The sequence below is a fragment of the Myxine glutinosa genome, chromosome 8 (assembly GCF_964187855.1).
Source record: "Myxine glutinosa chromosome 8, kmMyxGlut1.1, whole genome shotgun sequence".
Classification (NCBI taxonomy): Eukaryota; Metazoa; Chordata; class Myxini; order Myxiniformes; family Myxinidae; genus Myxine; species Myxine glutinosa.
In genome coordinates, this window is record NC_136268.1 from 76,461,981 (window position 1) to 76,471,403 (window position 9,423).

Below are 9,423 nucleotides of genomic sequence, written 5' to 3' on the forward strand. Positions count from 1 at the left end.
GGTCGCGTGTGCGTGTGGGCATGCGAGTGAAGCATCGACGCTGAACGGGCTAGCGTTTAGAGTGACGGATAGCCGACACGGGTGCTCGGTGCGCGGTGCGCTTTGTTGGATGCTAGGCCCCGCACGGTCGAGTCCGGGCCTTGTCGGGCGAGGTGACCGGTCCGGTTCAGGGGCGAGTAGGAGGAAGTGGATGGTGCCCCCTGGTGGCGGGGCCGGGGTTCCGACCGGGCGAGATCGAGCCATCAGGCCGGAGGCCGCGAGGATCCGCGCCGAGATGGTGCGTGGAATCTCCGCCCGACCAAACCGCCTCCCTTGCACCGAATGCCGGACGGATTCAACCTGCAGGCGACCAAACCACCCGAATTCATTGCTCGGCTTTGCGAAGCCGAGTTTAATGATGTCATGACGCACCGAGGCTAGGATATAGCGGACTGTGATGATGGTGATAGTGTTTTGGACCCGAAATTGGGATAGGGAATTTGTGATTGAAATTTGATGACAAAATTGATAGTGGTAGTGAGAGATGCCCGATGTGCTGGGATGGCAACTCTGCCATCCCTCACAGCGGGGGCAAAGGAGCAGTAGGTTTATGGGGTTGGCAGTGAAAACTAGCCCGGGAGGGTTAGGATATCGTGTGTAGGGATCTAGAGAAGATGACCATAGGTAACGGTAAGGTTAGGTAGCGACTTTGGACAAGTAGTGGGGACTTAGAGAGGGTAGTTGGATGATAATGATGAGGGAGCGCAATAGTTTAAAGGGGCGACTGGGAAGCGCTAGTTCCAGAGGGGAGTATTTAGATCAGATGATGCCGTGTGAATGTTGGAGGTGTATTCAGAAGTGTATTGTGAAAAGTGTATGAGTGAGTATTGATATTGTTGCGGATATGAGGACTGTATTATTTTTTATTGTGTGCTTTATTATTATTATTGTTTATTCTGCGCCTCCTGCCTCCGGAGTTGTGTAAAGATAAAAAGGGCGTCTCGGTAGTTATTCCATGAAACACCACATTGCAGGACCCGATAAAACCCTTGTTCAGTAGCTTATATCTTATTATGTGTTTTAGAGTAAGGCCTTGTCTTCCATTAAAATGACACTCCATTGCACCAAGTAAAAGAGATAGATTCCCTTCATTCCCATTCCCAAAAACCTCCATTTCCCCTTTCGTAATGGCCAAGCCTCAATTTGTCAATTACATCCCCTCCAAAGCCGCCATTGACCACGAAGCAGGGTTGGGGAAGAAAGGCGGGTCCCCACCTCGTCAGAGAGGGGAGGAGTGAGCCAGCCCCACTCGACCAACCATGAACAAGGGGTTTGGCTTGAGAGGGCGGAGAGAGAATGCTTGGGGGAGGTTCGCAAAGGGTGAAGGGCGGGGGTTATAAAACCCGTTGCATCAGCCCCCACCGAGAGTGGCGAAGAAAGGAGACAAGCAGATGAGTCCAAGAGAGTTGCAAAAAGGTCCAAGGCTGAGCTGAGCTGCGTGGTGAGGTGCAAAGGAAAGAGCTGGGTCATCAGAGCAGAGCTGAATTGTGAGGTCCAAAAGCAGAGGTCATCCAGGGAAGCGCAAAAGCCTGCTATTCGTCACCTTGCTCGCCAGCGGCAGCGTCTACAGCAGCAGCAGCAACAACGCTCGCCAGCCGCTTAGGGGCCTGGATGGCAGTTCGGAGCAGGGCCACGAAGGAACGGCGGCTGCAGAACGTGCGGATCGTGCTGCCGGACCCAGTGGACTTTCCTCTCCTTCCAGTCAATCCACTCTGCAATTCCCCGCGTGAGTCTGTGTCTTCGTTTGTTCTGTCCTGGGTATTAAGTAAGCCTGTTAGATAAGCTAGTAATTTGCACTGTGTCGCCTGCGTCTCATGTCCCCTGTAAATAATCGTAACTGTTCTTCTTGCTTGTGTATGTGTACATAATAAACCCCGTTACTCTTCTGTACGTCTTCTTCTTCCTCTTTGCATTCAGTCGCTTTAGAGTTTTCCAGATTGAGTATCTGTGGCGCGATACGGCCAACGTTTGGGTGAATCGGGTTTAGTCGGGGAACAACTGTTCGGCCGAGGTTACACCACCGCTCGGTAAAAAAAACAAAAAAAAAAACATCTAATCCGCGGACCGTAACAATATCGAGCAAATGAGGAATTGCTAGGCAATGCTCGGGAGAGATGTGTGTATGAGCGTGGGAAAATCTGGGTGCCTGAGGCAATGGTTTTGAGGATCGAAAGTGTATTGAGTGTGGAAGTGTATGGAGCAGTGAGTAAGGAACGATTGAGATTGCACAGGTGTGCAACTGTACAGGTGTATGGAGCAGTGTATGATTGAGTGATGGTGATGTGTGTTGTGTTGACCAAATGGTCCAGGGAGGAAGGAGGGTGCAGGTGGCACCAGGTGAGATTGCACAGGTGTGCAACTACAGGTGAATGGAGAATAGTTGTGTGGCATACATGGAGTGTGGAATATATGGAGTATGGAATGGATGGTCGTGGAGTGAGTATGGTGGAAACTGTGGAGTGGAGTGGATGGTGCGAAGGTGTGAATGGGGGAAGAGTGGACCCCTATCACGAATACCCGGGGAGGGTAGTTTAAGAGTTAGGTAGAGGGTACAGGTAAATTGTGGTTGGATATTGGCATCTGTGGTGCGTGGTGGAAGAATGATGGTTGAATGGGTGCATTAGTGTCTTGGAAATGGCTGGGCGTGTAGCCTGTTAGTGCGTGTAGATGGTTGAGCACTCCACCACTGTGAGGATGTCGGCCAGGTGAGGCCGCAGGTGGGCTCTGGGAGCCGTTAGAGTTGTGGATGGGGCCCGAGGATCCGGAGGACGGACCCGGGTAGCCCAGTGCCAGAGAGGGCACCGAGTGGGGTAAGCGCCAAGGAGGGCCTTCCCCAGTTAGATAGGTTAGGTCAAGGAGCAGGTAAGCTCGGAGGCAACTGCAGTGGTGGAGGTGTGCAGGTGGGTAGACCTGCTGGGAGAGCTGCACGACCCAGCCCAGAAATTGTGCGAAGGCACAGGGAGTTGAATCGGGGGAGTGAGACCCCAAATTGAGAAGCACCACAGTTTGGTCAATGGGAATTCGGTTCTTAAAACCGCATAGAGTAAGATGGCCAATGGTTTTGCAGGGAAAGACCCCGGGTAGTGTAAAGCGTGTTAAAGTCATTTAGAAGGTAGTGAGGATTGAGATCTCCTCGCACCATCTACATCCACTCACCTGAGATGACGTACTTCCACACCATGCCAGGTTGTTTTTTATTATTTTATTGTGCAGATGTTTGAAATGTGAGACGCATCATGACGTGGGTGTGACATTGTGCTGTTGTTCCATCTCTCCCTCCTTATGAGGATTGATGATGAATTGGTGATGGCAAATTTTGGTTAGAGGGATTGTGGTGACGAATTTGTTATAGGGAAAATATGGGGAAGACGTGACGGTAGCGACGAATTTGTAAATGTGTAGGTTTTTGTAAATATGGGGAGGGGCAAGGGGGGGTAGTGTAGGTCACATGTGGGGGGGCGTACGGTAGGGACGAGCATTTCTCACTTCGCTCTCCGTACGCACCTCGTCCTGCATTACCTTGTTTGATGTGTACCCTTGTGACCCTACCCCTCGCTCACCTGTCTTCTTCCCCCCCCCCCTTGTCTCCCACCCAAGGACTGTGCGCCACTGGGTGTCGAGGGGAGCGTGCGGAGGTCGCCTTGTGTGCCAGGAGTCTCGCAACCAGCATGCATTGCATTGATGTACCACTTTATGGACCGCTGTTCTGCGGCCAAGTACCACTTGATGGACCCCAGGTTCTGGGGCAGGGCACCTCTGTTGGAGACCGGCCATAGTGGCCAGGGAATCTTGCTTGCGGACCTCGGTAAGGTGGCACCTATGCCAAACAGGTGGACCACCCTTAGTTGGCCCCTGAGGCCCTAAATAAAAATGAACACAAGTTGTGCTTTTTATTATTTCAAAGTAGGCCGCATGAAGCCAGAAGACGTCGGGAAGAACATCGGCCCAGCAGAGAAGGGGAAGACCACCACCAGTTGTTTTTTGTGTTTATTGCAAACTAATAACTGTGCACTGGTTGGTGCTTTTGGTGCGTTTGGTGCTTCTGGTACTGGTGCATCGATGCAATGCGTGCTGTCTCCTCCCTCCCAACAGGAATTTCTTTTTGTTTCCCTGAAAAGAAAAAAATCACAGGTCCTGGGTTGCGTTGTAAATAAGGAATAACGTCACTGTAAATAATGCTCCCCACCGTAAATGTATCGTTTGAAAACCATTCCGCAATTCGGTTAGCTGTGGGTGCGAAACTGTTAGATAGGGTGCAATGGAGTAGCGGGACATATTTAATTTGTGTTTTAAAATTGTCGCACTCAGGGTCAGGTTAATTGTAGAGGGAACTACACCTACGTGTCACACTAAAAGTAAAGTTTTATAGCCCCGAGGACGGGCCTGAAGGAAGGAGGGTGCAGTGTAACGAATTTGAGAAAGTATAACGAATGGGAGAATTATGGTTTTGTTGTGTGTAAATGTCACCCTCCGTAATGTAAAGAAAGGTCGAAGCTCGTCCTCTTAGTTAATTCCATAAACCTATACGCAGGACACTATATATCCTTTTAAATAGTTATTCCCTTATTCTATGTAGTTTAAGGCTGTGTTTCCCAATAGTTTGACTCTCCATTGCACCGAATTAAATAAGGATAGGTCCCATCCTCAACGTGCCAGATTAACCACTTTGCTGCAAACTTCAACAGCCACTTTGCTGCATCACCGCCATTGCGCACGTGGTGAAAATCGGGGAAGAAGGGTGTGGCCCCCGCCTCGTCATCGGGGGGGGGGGGTGTGGGGGGGAGGAGTCAGCCCAGCACAAGGAACAAGGCGTGGCTTTGCCAACACCTCATCAAGGGGGCGGGATCGGTGAGCCCTCGCGACCAATCAGGGCCGGGGCGAGCTCACCGAGGGGCGTTTCCAACGGCGTGTGGGTTGATCCCAAAAGCACGAATAAAAGGGTTCGCGTGAGGTTTAATAAAAAAGAGAAGCGAACTGGCAAGCCTGAGTGGAGGAACGTGAGAGAGACCGGAGCAGCTTTGGAGAGCGCACGGTGCACAGGAGGAGCTTCGCCGCGCAATTTGGAACCGCGGCGGTTTGACGATCGCAGCTCGAATCTTGAAGGCGGCTGTCTGCTTCCAGCCCGACCGATCCCCGCTGAACCTTCCTCTCCCGCCAAGCCATCCACCTCCAGCGATTCGTTCCTGCCATCATTTCCCTGTGTAAGTGTGAATGTTCGTCTGTCGTACACGTTGCCATGGGGTTTATTAATCAAGACTGTTAATAGGTAAGCTAATGATTTCACTGTGTCTCCTGCTCCTTCCATTTCCCTGTATATAACCTTGACTGCTCTTTTTGCTTTGGCTTGTGTAAATAATTAATAAATCCCGTTATTCCTCCGTACTTCTTCTTCTTCACATTCGGTCGCTTTAGAGGTTTCTCAATTGGATGTACGCGGTGCGATTCGGCCAACGAATAAATCGGGTCTAGTCAATGGTAACCGGCTCACAGTGCAGTCCGCTTCGCTCGGCGCAACTAACTCGTGGGGGTTACACGCTGCGACCGTGGGCGGGGGAGTATTTCCTTGCGTACCGGTAGGTGCTGGTATTTAGGTCATAGGACGGTTGGGCCTAATACCCTACCCAGCGCCGACCGGGCGTGACGTCATACCCCCAGGACCACGTCGGTCAGTCATAGACGAGGGGACTAATCCGCCCTTGGTAAGTGGGGAAGGCCGACGTTGGATTCCGTAACAATATATATATATATATATATATATATATATATATATATATATATATATATATATATATATATACATACACACACAATATACATACATACACCACATGACCAAAAGTATGCAGACATCCCCTTCTAATTAGTGGATTCGACTGTTTCAGCCAAACCCATTGCTGACAGGTATATATAATCAAGCACACAGCCATGCAATATCCATAGACAAACATTGGCAGTAGAATAGGCCATACTGCAGAGGCCAGTGACTTTCAATGTGGCCCCATCATATGATGCCACCTTTCCAACAATTCAGTTCATCAAATTTCTGCCCTGCTACAGCTGCCCCGGTCAACTGTAGGTGCTTTTATTGTGAAGTGGAAACGTCTCGGATCAACACAGCTCAGCCGCGAAGTGGTAGGCCAAAACAAACTCACAGAACCGGACCACCGAGTGCTGAACCACGTAGCGGGTAAAAATCGTCTGTCCTCGGTTGCAACACTCACTATCGAGTTCCAAACCACCTCTGGAAGCAATATCAGCGCAACATCTGTTCGTCGGGAACGTCATGAAATGGGTTTCCATAGCTGAGCAGCCGCACAAAAGCCGAAGATCGCCATGAGCAATGCCAAGCATAGTGTAAGGAATGGTGTAAAGCTCGCCGCCATTGGACTCTGGAGCAGTGGAAACGCGTTCTCTGGAGTGATGAATCACGCTTCACCATCTGGCAGTCTGACAGACGAATCTGGGTTTGGCAGATCCCAGCAGAACGCTACCTGCCCGAATGCATAGTGCCAACTGTAATGTTTGGTGGAGGAGTAATAATGGTCTGGGACTGTTTTTCATGGTTCGGGCTAGGCCCCTTAGTTCCAGTGAAGGGAAATCTTAATGCTACAGTGTACAATGACATTCTAGATGATTGTGTGCTTCCAACTTTGTGGCAACAGTTTGGGGAATGCCCTTTCCTGTTTCAGCATGACAATGCCCCCGTGCACAAAGCGAAGTCCATACAGAAGTGGTTTGTCGAGATTGATGTGGAACAACTTGCCTGGCCTGCACACTCGCACAGAGCCCTGACCTCAGCCCCATCGAGCACCTTTGGGATGAATTGGAATGCCGACTGCGAGCCAGGCCTAATCGCCCAATATCAGTGCCCGACCTCACTAATGCTCTTGTGGCTGAATGAAAGCAAATCCCTGCAGCAATGTTCCAACATCTCGTGGAAAGCCTTCCTAGAATAATGGAGGCTGTTATAGCAGCAAAGGGGGGACCAACTCCATATTAATGCCCATGATTTTGGAATGAGATGTGTGATGTTCGGGTGTCCACATACTTTTGGTCATGTAGTGTATGTATATATATATATATATATATATATATATATATATATATATATATATATATATATATATATACACATATATATATATATATATATTTGACTAAGGAAGCACACTAACCCCATGACATGACACTGACGTCATGCACATAAATTATACCAACACATCACCTCCAAACTAGGAGAAATTTAGATCGACATCTCTGCCTTTGTCTATTTGTGACCAGAGAGCTTTAATCTCAGTCTGCAAAGACTTGAGTACCATGCGGATGCCTCCTAGTTTGGAGGTGATGTGTTGGTATGATTTATGTGCATTACGTCAGTGTCATGTCATGGGGTTAGTGTGCTTCCTCAGTCAAATTTAATGTTCCTGACTGCAAACCTCCTAATTGTCGAGGAGCAGGGCAGAGACAATGTGTCAGCGTGGCAGGCGACATTTGTTGCCAACAGGTTGTGCAGCAATTGCAATAATATATACATATATATACAGACTTGGCATTTAATATGGAATTTTTTTTTTCTTGACTTGGGTTTACTTTCTGAACTCAGTATATCAATCTGGTGAGTTTATTTTACCCTTCGGTGATGTCTTTGTTGAAAGAACCATGTCACTGATTGTCTTTCGCAGCAAGAAGTCAATAACAGGATTATATCACAGGTGGCGTGACAAAATGTAAGGACAGGTACATTTGACGATTGGCTTCACAATCGGGTATATAAGGGTTGTTGCGTTCTGTATCAGTGGAAAACAACTGCTGCACGACTACAAAAGTTATTGCCGCTTCCTATGGAGATGGTCCATCAACTTGACAATGCTGTTTGTCATGGAGTGGTGGCTTTACGAAATTCTGGCATGAAACAGCATGCTATTGCTCGGCAGTATGGCATCACTCAAGGTCAGGTGTCAAAGATCCTGAAACGAAATGCTCAGAGGAGTGTCCCTACTCCAATACCGAGGCCAGGACGTCCACGCAGAACCACAAGGAGAGATGATCGCCAGCTGCACCGGATAGTCTGCAATGGCCGTACCAAGTCAGATAATCGGCTTAGGGCTGAGTGGCAGCAACTGACAAATGTGCCTGTATCCAGAAGGCTAGTCAACCAACGACTGGTTCAAGCAGGCTATCGTGCCAGGCGTCCCCTGAGAAAGCCACGCCTGACCAGACAACACAGCCAGCACCGATTGCAGTGGGCCAGAGAGCACCGTCAATGGCAGCCAGGACACTGGAATCACGTGACCTTCAGTGACGAGTCTAGATTTCTGGTCTATCGTCAAGATGGCCGTGTCCGAGTGCGCAGACAAGTGCATGAAGCCTACAACAAAGATTGTATAGTGCCAAGAGTCCAAGCTGGAGGTGGTGGGGTGACCGTTTAGGCTGCTTTTCATGCAGGGGGCAAAACTGACCTGGTTGTTCTGAATGGAAACCTGAACCAGTTCAAGTACAGGGCCATTCTCGAAGAAACATTGCTTCCATTTGCTCGTGCAGCCTTTCGAGGAAACTTTGTCTTCCAAGATGACAATGCACGGCCTCATCGTGCTCGCATGATCCAACACTTTCTTGCTGACCGTGGTGTATAGCATATGGAGTGGCCTGCCATGTCCCCAGATATGAATCCGATAGAGAACTTGTGGGCAGAATTAACGCGTCAAATCGACAACTTGGACCAGCAACCCACCTCTGTGCGTGAATTGCAGCAGACTATTGTCAATGCATGGCAAGCGATTCCTGTCCAAACCTTGGCAAATCTCGTGAAGAGCATGCCTCGACGTGTACGTGCTCTCCTGAATGCTCGTGGGGGTTACACGAAGTACTGAACTGTAATTTTACTGTCCGTAATCCCAGTCATAATTTAGCTTTTGTTTTTGTTGAAATTTTTTTTGTCTAATGTGCAAAATAAAGAGATACTTCTGGAAAACGTAAAGAGGTTTAACACAGTACTGTCTGTGAATTGAGTTTGATATCAGTTTCCATCACTTTCAAGGATCAATTTATTTGCTTCGAAATGTCAAATGTGGTTTTTGTTTCTTTTAGAGGTCACATTAACAAAATCTAGAATAATTTCAACATAATTCCAATGAACTTTTGGTTCTAAGACATCTTGAAAAGTAAGTTCACCCCCACAAAAAAAATATTCCATATTAAATGCCAAGTCTGTATATATACAGAAAACCATAACACAAACCCATAACCACACATACACATTCCAAAAATCATCAAAACACAAAACCATTACAACATGTATTTCACCCCCCTGCAAGACCATGGCATCGATATAATTACACATGTGTGTGTGTGTTTCTACTAGGCAGCAGGGAGGAACCGTACAAG